The sequence below is a fragment of the Trichechus manatus genome, unplaced genomic scaffold (assembly GCF_000243295.1).
Source record: "Trichechus manatus latirostris isolate Lorelei unplaced genomic scaffold, TriManLat1.0 scaffold00018, whole genome shotgun sequence".
Classification (NCBI taxonomy): Eukaryota; Metazoa; Chordata; class Mammalia; order Sirenia; family Trichechidae; genus Trichechus; species Trichechus manatus.
In genome coordinates, this window is record NW_004443954.1 from 10,398,336 (window position 1) to 10,412,447 (window position 14,112).

At 41.5% G+C, this 14,112-nt stretch overlaps 1 long non-coding RNA gene and 1 pseudogene across 4 annotated transcripts in view; both read right to left on the bottom strand.

Moving 5' to 3' along the window:
- LOC111819773 (uncharacterized) overlaps positions 1-11,098 on the bottom strand; it is a 207,752-nt gene extending 196,654 nt beyond the window's left edge. For 3 of the 4 annotated variants that reach the window (XR_002823343.1, XR_002823346.1, XR_002823342.1), the window contains exon 1: positions 11,005-11,098. This is a non-coding gene — a long non-coding RNA (uncharacterized LOC111819773). The remainder of the gene's footprint in view (positions 1-11,004) is intronic. The other variant, XR_002823344.1, reaches the window with a different exon arrangement.
- A 981-nt stretch (positions 11,099-12,079) lies between these two features.
- Positions 12,080-13,516, bottom strand: LOC101358302 (60S ribosomal protein L12 pseudogene; annotated as a pseudogene).
- Positions 13,517-14,112: the final 596 nt, after the last annotated feature.

Genomic DNA, 14,112 nt, shown 5'->3' on the forward strand with positions numbered 1-14,112 from the left:
GGAGCAGGAGAAAGGTGGGGTGCAGAACTCAAATTCTAGTAAAAAGACCAGACTTAATGGTCTGAGACTGGAAGAACCCCAGAAAACATGGCCCCCAGACTCTCTTGTCAACCCAGAACTAAAACAATTCCCAAGGCCAACTCTTCAGACAAAGATTGGACTGGACTGTGGGACATAAAATGATACTTGTGAAGAATATGCTTCTTAGCTCAAGTAGATACATGAGACTAAATGGGCAGCTTCTGTCCGGAGGGGAGATGAGAAGGCAGAGAGTGTTAGGAACTGGTTTAACAGATGCAGGAAATCAGGGGTGGAAAGGAGGAGTGTGCTGTCACAGTATAGGGAGAGCAATTGGGGTCACGTAACAGTGTATGTATAAATTTTTGTATGAGAGACTGACTTGAATTGTAAACTTTCACTTAAACTACAACAATAAAAAAATGTATTATACATAAGGAAAGAAAAAAAGAGTTGTTCACACTTGGCTTAAATGGTATTTATTATATTATTATTAAATATGTCCAAACTTAAAACAAGTTACAAAATTCTTATTCTTACAGCCCGCACAGAATTATAAATCCAAAATAAATTTACAAAATAAATTTAAACAGAAATAGAAAATGAATAAAACACAAATTTGCAACATTAATTTAATGCGATGGATTATCCTGAAACTAAATGGCCACTTTCAATGAGATGATGATACCCAAGTCTAAGGCACAGACTCCCCTCTCTTGGGTTCCTTGTGCCCTACTCTCTAAGTGTGCCTTGGCCTCAGGGACGACTTCATTATCCGACTTTCTTTATTTTCTATTCAGACATCATAATCTTCCTTCCTACAAGCAAACAATAATATAATTTGGCCTTTACTTGGTACAAATGCATCATTTATTATGGTAACCACTACTCTTCTATCATTAGCCCATGAGAATTAGAGAATTAGAATAACAAGTGCTATTTTACATCTACTCAATAGTGAATACATAGCAATCACTGTCATGAAATCACTTGGCAGTATTCTATTGTAGGACTCCTTGGGCGGTACAAACAGATAACCTGCTCGGTGCTAACCGGAAGGTTGAAGGTTTGAGTCCACCCAGATGCACCTGGGAAGAAAGGCCAAGAGGTCTATTTCCAGGACGAATATTTCCGGTTAAGCCTGATCTGCCTTCTTCACATCGACAATTGTTTCTGCACTTCTACAGGTAATCTAAGGAGCCCTGGCGGTGCAGTGGTTAAGTGCTCAGCTGCTAACCGTAAGGTTGGTGGTTCAAACACAACCCACTAGCTGCTGTGCTGGTAGTAATACAGGCTCAGTAATTAGGCCAAAAAAAAAAAAAAAAAAGCTCCCTTAGATAAGGGCCTGCAAATTCCCAGAAACATCCCTAATCTCTCTACAAATCACAAAGAAATGGAAGAGGAGGTTAGGGTGTGCTAGGCCCCAAACAAACACTTTCTCCTCCGAAGGTGTGATCGTTAAGGTTGTGTGTCAACTTGGCTGGGCCATCATTCTCAGTGGTTTGGCAGTTATGATGTAGTTTGGTAGTTGTATGATGACGTGATCACTTTCATGAGATTTGATATAATGTGATCACCTCTGTGATGGGATCTGCTGTGAATAGCCAATCAGTTGAAAAGGAGTTTCCTTGGGGGTGTGGCCTCCACTGAATATAAGTGGACTTTCTGGCAAGGCTTGTGGGCTTTTGCTCACTCTGGATCCTGTTGCTGGCTCCTGTTCGTCTGACCTCCAGTTCTTTCCACTGGAGCTAGCAGCCTACCCACTGTCTTGCCTGCCAATCTTCACACCCTGTGAGCAAGAGCCCCACTCTCTGACCTGCCAATCTTGCGCTTGACAGCCCCTGTGGCTACGTGAATCAGGCGAAGACTCCAGCCCGACCCATGGACTAGGGACTGTCCAGCCTCTATAACTGTGTGAGCCATTTCCTTGATATAAATCTCTATATAAATATATTTATATGCTTTACTGATTTTGCTTCTGTAGAAAACCCAGCCTAAGACAGAAGGAAAAAATGCTATCCACTTGAGCTGACTGGTGAGCAATAAACTAAAACAGCAAAGTGTGACTACAATGAAATGGGGTTGATTATCCCGTGACTTGGAAAAAAGACCTAGAGGCAATTCCTAAAATACTTTGGTTACTATCCACATCACTGAAATGAAAATTGTAGCCTCCTAAGCAGATCTCTGGAGCCCTGGTGGCACAGTGGTTAAGCGTTTGGCTGCTAACCAAAAGGTCTGCAGTCTGAAACCACCAGGTGCTCCTTGGAAACCCTATGGAGCAGTTCTACTCTGTCCTATAGGGTCACTATGAGTCAGAATCAACTCCATGGCAATGGGTTTGGTTGTTTTTGGTTAAGCATATCTCTAAGGAATCTCTGGGTGGCACAAACAGTTAGGTACTCCATTACTAGCCGAAAGGTTGGCAGTTCAAATGCACCCAGAGGTGTCTCAGAAGACAGGCCTGGAGATCTGCTTCTCAAAGGTCACAGTCTTGAAAATCCCATGGAGCAACTCTACTCTGCACACACAGGGTTGCCGTGAGTCAGAACTGACTCTATGGTAACAACAACACAACAACTAGAGATCTCTCCGAAGGAAGTTTCTGGTAGTTTGTTTCTTTCTTGAAAAGATTCTTTTCAATAAGACTTAGATCACATATGGACTCCTTAGGTGACACAAACAGTTAAGCTATTGACTACTCGTAAAAGGTTGGCAGCTTGAATCCACCCAGAGGCACCTCAAAGATGGGTTGAGATCTATTTTCGAAAAATCAGCCACTGAAAATCCTACGGAGTACACTGCTTTAAACCCATACTGCTACAGCCGTGAGTTGGAATCAACTCAACTGCAGCTGGTTTGGTTTGGGTTTGGGGTTTTCTTTAGATCAAATACTATCTCTTTGTAAAGCTTTCCTTGCTCTATCTTGTCAAGATTCAGTGTTCTCTTTATTATCATAAATACACCTCTTTGAAATACTTTCGATGCCACTTTGTATTATGATTAGTTGTTTAGAAATTATAATACTGTAAGACTCTTGAAAGCTGCAATTAACTTTAATTATGTTAGTATTCCCTCGAGGTCTGCGCTGGTGCCTACGAATAACAGATATTCAGTGCACGTTTGTTGATTGGACTAAAAATCAGCTAAATTGTTATTTTGGCCATTCACAGTTACAAGGGTTGTGACTCTATGTCACATTGTCTTGAAAACTAGCTATGGCAACTGAGGAGCCCTGGTGGTGCAGGGGTAAAGAGCTATGGCTGCCAACCCAAAGGTCAGCAGTTCGAATCCACCAGCTGCTTCTTAGAAACCCGATGGAGCAGTTCTACTCTGTCCTATAGGTTTGCGACAAGTCAGAGTCGACTTTTTGGCAACAGGTTTGGTTTATGGCAACTGAGAAGGTAGTCTTTCATGAGGTAATACACAGCCACTTACAATCTTTTACATATCTACCGCTTCAACTTTCAGGAAATCTTTAGAAACCTTTTATCTATGAAGTGAGTGGAAGTAACTTGTAAACTCTAAAACATTATACAGATCCTAATGTTTACTGTTAGGTTCTACAAAGAACAAAGGATGTAGTATTTCTGTGGCTCGGTAAACTAGAAATCTATTATTTGTTAAATGTGGTTATTTAAAAATAAAATGTAGTATAATAAAACTTAATTGCTATAGTGCAATCCTGATCCAAATTCCAGAAACATTCTTTAATGAGATGGAAAATCTAACCACCAACTTCATATGGAATCCAAAGAGGCCCTGGATAAGCAAAGCACAATTGAAGAACAAAGTAGGAGGCCTCACACTCTCCAATCTCAGAACCTACTCTACAGCCGTGGTAGTAAAACAGCCTGGTACTTGTACAATGACAGACGCATAGACCAATGGAACAGAATTGAGAACCCAGAAGTAAATCCATCCACATATGGCCAGCTGATCTTTGACAAAGGGTCGAATCCATTAAATGAGGAAGAGAAAGTCTTTTTAACAAATGATGGGGGCAAAACTGATTATCCATTTCAGGAAAAATGAAACAAGATCCATACCTCACAACCATACACAAAAACTAATTCAAAATGGACCAAAAACCTAAATGAAAAACCTAAAATGATAAAGATTATGGAAGAAAAAATAGGAACAACGCTAGGGGCCCTAATCCATGTCATAAATAGGATATCAAACATAACTAAAAATCCACAAGCCACAGAAGATAAACTAGATAACTGGAACCTCCTAAAAATCAAACACTTACGTTCATCAAAAAACTTCATCAAAAGAGTAAAAAGAGAACCTACAGACTGGGAAAAAAAACTTGGCTACGACATATCTGACAAGGGTCTAATCTCTAAAATTTATAGAAAACTTCAACACCTCAACAACAAAAAGATGAATGATCCGATTTAAAAGTGGGCAAAGAACATGCACAGACACTTACCAAAGAAGACATTCAAGCAACTAACAAACACATGAAGAGATGCTCACAATCATTAGGCATTAGAGAGATGCAAATCAAAACTACAATGAGATACCATCTCACCCCAGCAATAATGGCACTGATCAAAAAGCAGAAAACAACAAATGCTGGCGAGGTTGTGGGGAGATTGTACTGCTGGTGGGAATGTAAAATGGTACAATCACTATGGAAAACAGTATGATGCTTCCTTAAAAAGCTAGAAATAGAAATATCATATGATTTAGCAATCCCACTCCTAGGAATATATCCTAGAGAAATAAGAGCTGTGGTATGAATAGACATATGCACACCCATGTTCACTGCAGCATTATTCACAATAGCAAAAAGATAGAATCAATCTAAACGCCCATTAACGGATGAACGGATAAACAAAGTGCGGTACATACATACGATGAAGTGCTATGCAACTGTAGTGCAAAGAATTACTTAATATGGCCCTTTTAGCCGTAGACTTTGTGACTCACACACAATGATTGAGTGAGACTATGCAAATAAGGTATATGGAACATGTGGTGGTTGGGGCTACGTGTCAACTTTGCTAGACCATGATTCCCAGTATCGTGTGGTTGTCCTCTATTTTGTGATCTGATGTAATTATCTTCCATTTTGTGAATCCTAGTCTCTATGCCTGTGGTTGTGTTAACGAGGCAGGATTAGGACTGTATCCTGAGTCGCCACCTTCCTAGAAGGTGTGACTGAAGTCATCACTCTCACCCCAGTCACTACCCTTACTAAATAGCGTGGCTCAAGTCACTGTCTTCTCAAGTAGGGGGAGTTTCCTTGATGGTGTTTTCTGCATCAAATGAATATGAATCCTCTGGGGAAGTTCTTTCTTTATTTCTCACTCACTTGCTCCTCATTCTCACTCTGGATCCTGCATCCGGTTCATGGTCATCTGACCTCCGGTTCTTGGAGCTTCAGCCAGCAGCCTGCCATCTGACCTGCTGATTCTGGGATTCACCAGCTTCTGCAACCCCTTGAGCCTGCTGGTTTGAGTTCGTCAGCCCCAGCAGTCACATGGGTCAGAAGAAGCCTCCAGCCTGATACCTGACCCACGGATTTGGGACTTGCCAGCCTCCACAACCACGTGAGCCATTTCCTTAAGATACAGTTCAGGAGATACAGTTCTGTGAGATGTTGCAGCGAATTACGGAACCCAAAGACGGGAGAGAGAGTACTGAGGGGAGGAGGAGTAGATGATGCTAGAGATGATGGAGTAGGACAGCTGTTTAGAAAAGTTGGACATTTGGGACATCTTTAACCTCTGCCTCATAAGAACCAGCTTTGTGCTGATCCTTATAAAATAAATTAGTCATTCAGCAATGACAAAGAATAATGATGAATCCACAAAACATCTTACAACATGGATGAATCTGGAGGACATTATGCTGAGTGAAATAAGTCAATCACAAAAGAATAAACGCTGTATGAGACCACTATTTTAATAAGTCAGGAAAAAGTTTATACACAGAAAGAAACATTCTTTGACAGTTACCAGGAATGGGAGGGGAAGGCAAGGAAAATCACTAACTAGTAGTAGACACTTGTTAGCTTTGGTAAAGGGAAATAAGGGGGAAGTCAGCACAACACGACCAAGGCAAGGGAAGACACTGAGAGGTATGCAGGAATAAAAGACAACTATGGGAAATACTATAACATATACAGTCCTGCAAGGTATGGGAGGGCATAGGGGAGTACATTTACGTGCATATGTATATAGGTTTGGTTGTGGATATTTTTACATATATATTTGTATGTGCTGCATGTATATTCACATATATAACAGAGCACACAGCGGGTACAGTCGTGGAAACTTCCTAGACATAACCAAACACCTCACGGACTGAGTTACTGGGCTTAAACGCTAGGGACCATAGTCTTGGGGGACATCTAGGTCAATTGGCATAACACAGTTCATAAAGACAATGTTCTACATCCTACTTTGGTAGGTGAGTAGCGTCTGCGGCCTTAAAAGCTTACAAGCAGCCAACTAAGATACAACTACTGGTCTCTTTCCATCTGGAGCAAAGAAGAATGAAGAAAACTGAAGACTCAAGGAAGCAATCAGTCCATAGGACTAATGGACCACAGGAACCACAGCTTCCAGTAGCCTGACACCAGAAGAACTAGATGGTGCCTGGCTACTGCTACAGACTGCTCCAACTGTGATCACAATAAAAGGTCCTGGCTGGAGTGGGAAAAAAATGTAGAACAAAACTCAGATTCATAAAAAAGACCAGACTTACTGGTCCACTAGAGACTGCAGGAACCCCTGAGACTATGGCCCTTAGACACCCTTTTAACTTGGAACGGAGGCTACTCCTGGAGATAACCTTTCAGCCAAATAATAGACAGGCCGGTAAAATGAACAGAGGCATCCATGAGGATGGTGCTTCTTGGAATGATCATCTATATGAAAGCAAAAGGGCAACATCTGCCCAAAAGCAAAGATGAGAAGGCAGGAAGGGGCAGGAAAACCGGGTGAATGGAAACGGGGAACTCAGGGTGGTAATGGGGAAAGTGCTGACATACCGCAGGGACTGCAACCAATGTCACAGAACACTTTGTATATAAACTACTGAATAGGAAACTAATTTGCTCTGTAAATCTTCACCTAAACCACAATAAAGTGTTCAAAAAAAAACTTCATTGCTATGATTAACTCGTACTCCACTAAAATCACAATTTATTGCTAGGATCATATAATCCTTTGCTCTACCAATGGCAAATGGTTTTGCTAAACAAGAGACAAATAACAAGAAAGCAAGTTGTCTTCAAAGCAATATCTGTGTTGTAAAAAATTCCTTTTTTCATGAAGGCAGGTACTAAGGACCTCTACTTGCCACACTTTGGCCAAATGGAGGTGTGTCTCTATGGCTACTGTGTCTGAAACTATAAAAGCTGTGTAGCTTTAAAAACAGCTTTTTATTCACACTTTCTCTTTAGCATAATTAGTACTTATCCTCTATATAGTTTATTTTAAATTGTTATGCACACAGATTATTGGAGGATCTGGGAAATTCAAGTTATACAATAGTGACAGAACCCTTTAAAACGACAGAAAGGAACAACAACAAGAAGGAAAAAACTTCAGTTTTTGCAAACGTACCAATCAATACACTGAGTACATTTGCAGCAATCTACTGTTGTAAAACATGACATGAAATTTAAAATTTGAAGGAGTCCTATGAAATTAACAAAGGGAGTTCAGGAAGACCAAGAGTACAAGGAACTTAAACCCATACTGCTATAGTCAGAAAATCACAAATACACTGGTCTATGGAAATTTTATCAAATTTGCTGCTGTTATTGAATAGCTAGTATCTCAGAGACTTAACACTTCACCCAATGGTGAAAATCTTGAACAAAAATAATTAAGTGTAAATGCAGAATTACACAATGCTTTCAGAGCAAACATAGAGAAACGACTCATAAAAAGGTACCTGAGTCACAGATATATTCCATTGAGTCTTGGTTTCCCATTCTTCAGGTTGTATATATTGGGACTTTTAAAATGGAATGACCACAGAGATATCTTCTAATCCTGATTCAGTAAGTGAGGGAAGGCAACACAGTCAGAACCACTTCCAAAGGCTGGCACTCAAGAGGAAGAGAACTTCACTTTGGGTCCAAGAAAATATGTAAGCAAGGACATATACAAATGCAGAGAAAAGGAACATACTGTCAACATTAATTTTAAGGAATGATTCTAATGTCACATAAAAAGCAAATCTGGATTTAGTAAGGAGAGAGCTTATTCAAAAGGATTATTGAAAGGGGGTGGGAACACACTATAGGGGAAGTCAGCACAACTGGACTAAACCAAAGCTAAGAAGTTTCCTGAATACAACCAAACACTTCGAGGGACAGAGTAGCAGGGGCGGGGGGCTGGGGACCATGCTTTCAGGGGACATCTAGGTCAACTGGCATAACAAAGTTTTTTTAAGAAAATGTTCTGCATCCCACTTTGGTGAGTGGCATCTGAGGTCTTAAAAGCTAGCAAGCGGCCATCTAAGACACATCAATTGGTCCCAACCCACCTGGAGTAAAGGAGAATGAAGAACACCATGGGCACGAGGAAAGTATTAGCCCAAGAGACAGAGGGGGCCACAGGAACCAGAGACTTCATCAGCCTGAGACCAGAAGAACTAGATAGTGCCCATCTACCACAATGACCACCCTGACAGGGAACACAACAGAGATTCCCTAATGGAGCAGGAGAAAAGTGGGGTGCAGAGCTCAGATTCTAGTAGAAAAGACCAGACTTAATGGTTTGACTGAGACTGGAGGGGCCCTGGAAGACATGGCCCCCCAGCTCTCTGTTAGCCCAAAACTAAAACCATTCCAGAGGCCAACTCTTCAACGAATAGACTGGACTATCAGACATAAAGTGATACTCATGAAGTGTGCTTCTTAGCTCAAGTAGATACATGAGATTAAATGAGCAGCTTTTGTCTCAAGGTGAGATGAGAAGGCAGAGAGGGTCAGGAGCTAGTTGAACGGACGGGAAATCGGGAGTGGAAGGGAGGAGTGTGCTGTCACAGTATAGGGAGAGCAGGTAGGGTCACAAAACAATGTATGTATAAATTTTTGTATGAGAGACTAACTTGAATTGTAAACTTTCACTTAAAGCACAGCAATTAAAAAAAAAAATTTTTTTTAAAAAGCGGGGGAGTGGGGAAGGGACTATTCCAATAGAGACACAACGCTTTGACAATAAGATCTGCAAATGTCTCAAGAGTTAGACAAAAAGAATTTTTCTTTTATAGGGAAGGAGCCCTGGTGGTGCAGTGGTTAATCTGCTAACCGGAAGGTCAATGGTTTGAACCAGTTTGAACCCACCAGCTGCTTCATGACAGAAGGATGTGGCAGTCTGCTTTTGTAAAGCCTACAGTCTTGGAAACCCTGTGTTTGGCAACTCTACTCTGTCCTATAAGGTTATTATGAGTTGGAATCGATTCAACAGCACACAACAACTTTTACAGGGAGGAGTAAATGAGGGAGGGAGGTCCCCAGCTGGCACAAAAGGTTTGTGCTTGACTATTAGACTAAAGGTTGGCAATTTGAATGCACCCAGTGGTACCATGGAAGAAAGGCCTGGGGATCTGCTCCTGTAAAGATTCCATAAGCCAAGATAACTCAACAGAGCAGTTCAACTCTGTAAGGCATGGGGACGCCCTGAGTGGAAGTTTTGGTTTGGGTTTTGGAACCAAGGGAGGAGTAAACAAAGCTAGAAAGAACCAGGTGCGGGAAAGCGGGATGAAAGCCTTGATGGGACAGTAGATCAGGGAATGTTTCACCCTGAGGCCAGCCTATTTTCCAGGAAGGGTCCTTAAGGAGAGGTTGTATGCTGATTCATAGGCGTCCCGGTGGTGCAGTGGTGCAGCGTCAAGCTCTTGGCTGCTAACCGAAAGGTTAGCGGTTCAAACCTACCAACTGCTCCCAGGAGAAAGACATAGCAGTCTGCTTCCATAAAGATTACAGCCTTGGAAACCCAATGGGGCAGTTCTACTCTGCCCTAGAGGGTCACTGTGAGTCAGAATTGACTCGAGGGCAATGGTTTGTGGGTTTGGGTATGCTGATTCAGGTTGAGGGTGGGCCAAAGATCAGGGGCCTGAGGGAAGTGGAAAATCTTAACGGAAGCTGGTTAACAAAGCATTTTGTTCCCAATTGATCAGTGGGGACAAGCTCATAAGTTAATCATTCATGTGAGGCAAAGGACGGAAATTTGGAGAGTCTGTGTCTGGCCTTGTCATAGGTAAACCGAGGAAGCATCCTTGAGTTTTATCTAAGTCATATTGGGAAGGGTGGTACCTGCAGTGAGTAGCAACAAAAAGAGGGGAGGAGGGGAGGCTCTCTTTAACCATTACTGTTTTTCAAGATCGCTGGGCTCAGGTAAAATATAACAAAATTCAAATAATTGTCACTAATGTGATCATGCTTTCAATTTTTTCATTATAAATTTTATGGAATAACATTTGAAATGTCCTGCAAAAGTATTCATGTTTTGAAGTAAGCTATAAATATAACTCTTGGTAAATGAAAATGCCACATTACTGTATTTAAATGTTTTCTTTGTCAGGCCATATTCTAATCATCTGTCTAACGAACTTATTTTAATATGCTTTTTATTACTCAAGTAGAAAAACTAGGAAATATAGGTAAGCAAAAAAAAGGAAAATTTTCTATAGAGCCATTACCCAGAGGTATAAACACTATAATTTTGCTTATGTCCTTCCAGACTTTAAAAGCAAAATACATATGTTAGGGGACCCTAGAGGCTGAAGACACCTAATTAATTAGTACTCCATCGGTTATCAGGCCACGTCTAGTCACCTTCCCCACTACCTCACTCACTTCCTCTAAATCGTTTTGCAGACCCTCTGGAGAGCCCCAGATGCATCCAGATCTAACTGGCTCAGAAAGGTCAGCAATGTGCATAACAGACAAAGATGACTGACAGACGACCCTGGGCCACCACGCATACTCAGTAACACAAAAGAACTCACCTCAAGGAACCAAAAGACTCATGTCAACGAGCCAAAATCACCAGATATACATCATCAGCAGTAGCCAAGCCTACTTCGAAAGCGAAGAGTCCGTGGGCCACTTCCGGGCCAAGTCTTAGCCCCGCCTCGTAACAAATAATCAACAGAAACTATGAATAGTTAAAAGTTTCTGATCCTGCCCACTGCCTTCCTCCACCCCTAAATGAATACGTGTAAATATAAAATGTGATTTCTCACTCAAATCGAGGAACTCAATCTGAGGTCTGATACCTCTGAGTTCCCTCTTGCTAGCTTGTGAAATAAATTCTTCCTTCCTCTCAAAAACAGGGTCTGAGAGACTGGCTTCTTGCACGCTGGGCGAGGACCTATTGGTCCGGTTTCATATACTTTATATTGTAACCTGATTTTTATTCAACTATGGGGACATTATTCCATATCGATATATATGAAAAACAAAAACAAAAAACAAACCCATTGCTGTAGAGTCGATTCTGACTCACAGTGACCCTATAGGACAGAGTAGAACTGCCCCATAGGTTTTCCAAGAAGTAGCTGGTGGATTCAAACTGCCAACCTTTATGGTTAGCAGCTGAGTTTTTAACCATTGTGCCACCAGGACTCCGTATTGATACATATACATGACACCATTTTCAATGGGTTCATAGTATTATGTTGTATGGATATACCATAATTTACTTAACCAATTCTGCATCCGTAGATGTTTAGGTGGTTTTTATAAAACACTGTGATAAACGATCTATTGTCTACCCTGTACCCAGAATAATCTTTTAAAACGTAACTCACTGCCCTACTGAAAACTTCATTTTGCTCTTCTGAAAAATCCCTGCCACTCTCCATGACTTCATCCTTTTTCGGTTACTTCAGAGCACTTCTCACTGTCTGAAAACATCAAAAGTCCTTGTTTGTTGTATATGTTCTGTCACCCTTTAAGCTCCATACAAACTCCAGGAGAGCTTAGCACAGTGCCAGGCACTTAGAAGCCCCTCAACAAATGTTTGTTGAAATTAATTAGTTCAGGACAAAAACTCAGCAAATGTTGCTCCTCCTATTTTTATCAAATGATCCTTTGTTGAAATATTTTCCTTTGACAGTTTTCAGGATCTCTTTTAATAGTTCCAGAGAGTTCTCTGGCTAAAGATCAGTGCCGCATCTGTTAGGCAATGTTGACAATCTCTTCAAAAGTGATATTTCCACTGTGCTTAATGCTTTTCTGTTTCTTTCTTTCTCTGGGTGCTTCCTTGAGGCTTTGCTGATCAGGGCAAGAGGCAGAAGGTAGAACCTCAGTCTGGGCCTGTCCGTTCTGAATGGTCACTTTCACCTACTGCAATCCTTAGACCCTTCCAGTCGCCTGTTGCCTTGGCAATGTCATCACCAATCTCTTTTGGAGACAAACCCAGGGGGCCAATCTGGGCTGCCAGGCCTCACGTGGCATCAACACTGGTGCACCTCAGGTAGACAACTTTGATCTCATTGGGGTGGAACTTGCATGACATGGCAGAGGTGGCTGGCGTCGAATAAAGCCAGATGTGTACTATCAAAGAAAGTTGTACCTAAGCCTTCTCCAAGCCGACAGCCAAGAGTTGCGCTTCCTATTTTAGTTCTCTTGAAAGGCAGATTTGGCTGAGTAAAGAACATCGGCCTAGAGGTAAACCCACCTTTTCTAATCACAGGCAAATTAAATGACACCATGGAAACCTTCCTTCACACCTCACCCATTTCCACCAATACCACACCCTTCTGGATACTGCTGTGACGTTTATTACAGTCGTTAATAAGTTATTCACATCTTATTGGTTTAAAACATTTCTCCTCCTGGAGGCTGAAGCTCCAGATGGGCCAGGGTTGTGTCTAGTTTGCTGCCGAGTTCTGAGCTCAGTCAGTAACATCTGATACAAAATAAGCACACAGTATTTATCGAATAAAAGAAAATGTTAGTCTTTGTGCTGTAAATGTTACCTAGAGCAGTTCCTGTTTGGTGTGGCTTCTCGTCAATAAAGACACACCGAGGTGAGGAGGGAGGAAGAGCATTTATTGCAAATGCACAGGTAAGTAGCAAGGAGGTGTATATATCAAATCAAACTCCCCGAACAAAGGGAGGCAGAACCTGTAATACTATCTCTCACAAGAAAGTGCATACAAACATTATGGACTACATAGGTTATCTTGGCACTCAGGCACAGTAAGACAAATTGCATTTTTTTTCTTTGGCATGTAGTCTAGTAAACCGGGTTTGACTGGCCTGAGCCACACACAGCACTTTGAGGACAATGGGACTGGAGGGGGCAGGTTCTGCTTTGTCTGAGAAGCTGCTAATTGAGCCACACGCAAGGCTATCACTTAAAGTTTTGTTTGCTAATGGCGAAGCAGCTCCCGGCTACCTTGGCTATCAAGAATACTGGAATTTAAAAATAAATTACACAGGGTCAAAAATTTTATGATCTTAATAGTTGGCACCAGAATTCTTTTTCAGGGAAATACCTTGATAAGCCATTTGGAGTAAGCAAGCACCAGAGGATTGTTGGAAGGCACTGAGGCAGAAAAAGAAATGGCTGGCCAGTCTACATGACAAAACAGGAGAATTTGCTTTCTCAGAAAGGAAGGAGGAGCCCAGTTGATGGTGTGAAACTAGGCACCAGGTGAGATAAACCAGCAATGAAAATCCCCTTTGTTAAAAATTAAAATGTCCTTAGTATTAAATTTGTGTAGGAACTCACAAGTTTTATTTTTTGCAGTTCTTGAATTGAGGAAGGTCTGGTCTGGAAGTCAGACAAGAGTTCCTTCCCAAGGCAGTACAAAGAGGAAGGGTTTTTGTAAGCACAGACGCACTGGGACAAGAAGCTGTATTGGGCAAATTTTGGATTGGCTGGTAGGCATTTTCTTTCCTAATTTGGGATCAAGGGTAGATTTGGAACTAGGTTAAACTGAGCAGGCAAGTCCTAAGTGGCTAACTTAGGTTTCCATTTCAGGGAGAATCAATGAATTGATTCGGGTTTTGGCTCCTGGGAAGTTCAGGCATTTATAGGTGAGAAACGGAGTTTTAATTCTCATGAAATCCAGATTTCTGGGTTCCATGCAGGTTGATGTGAC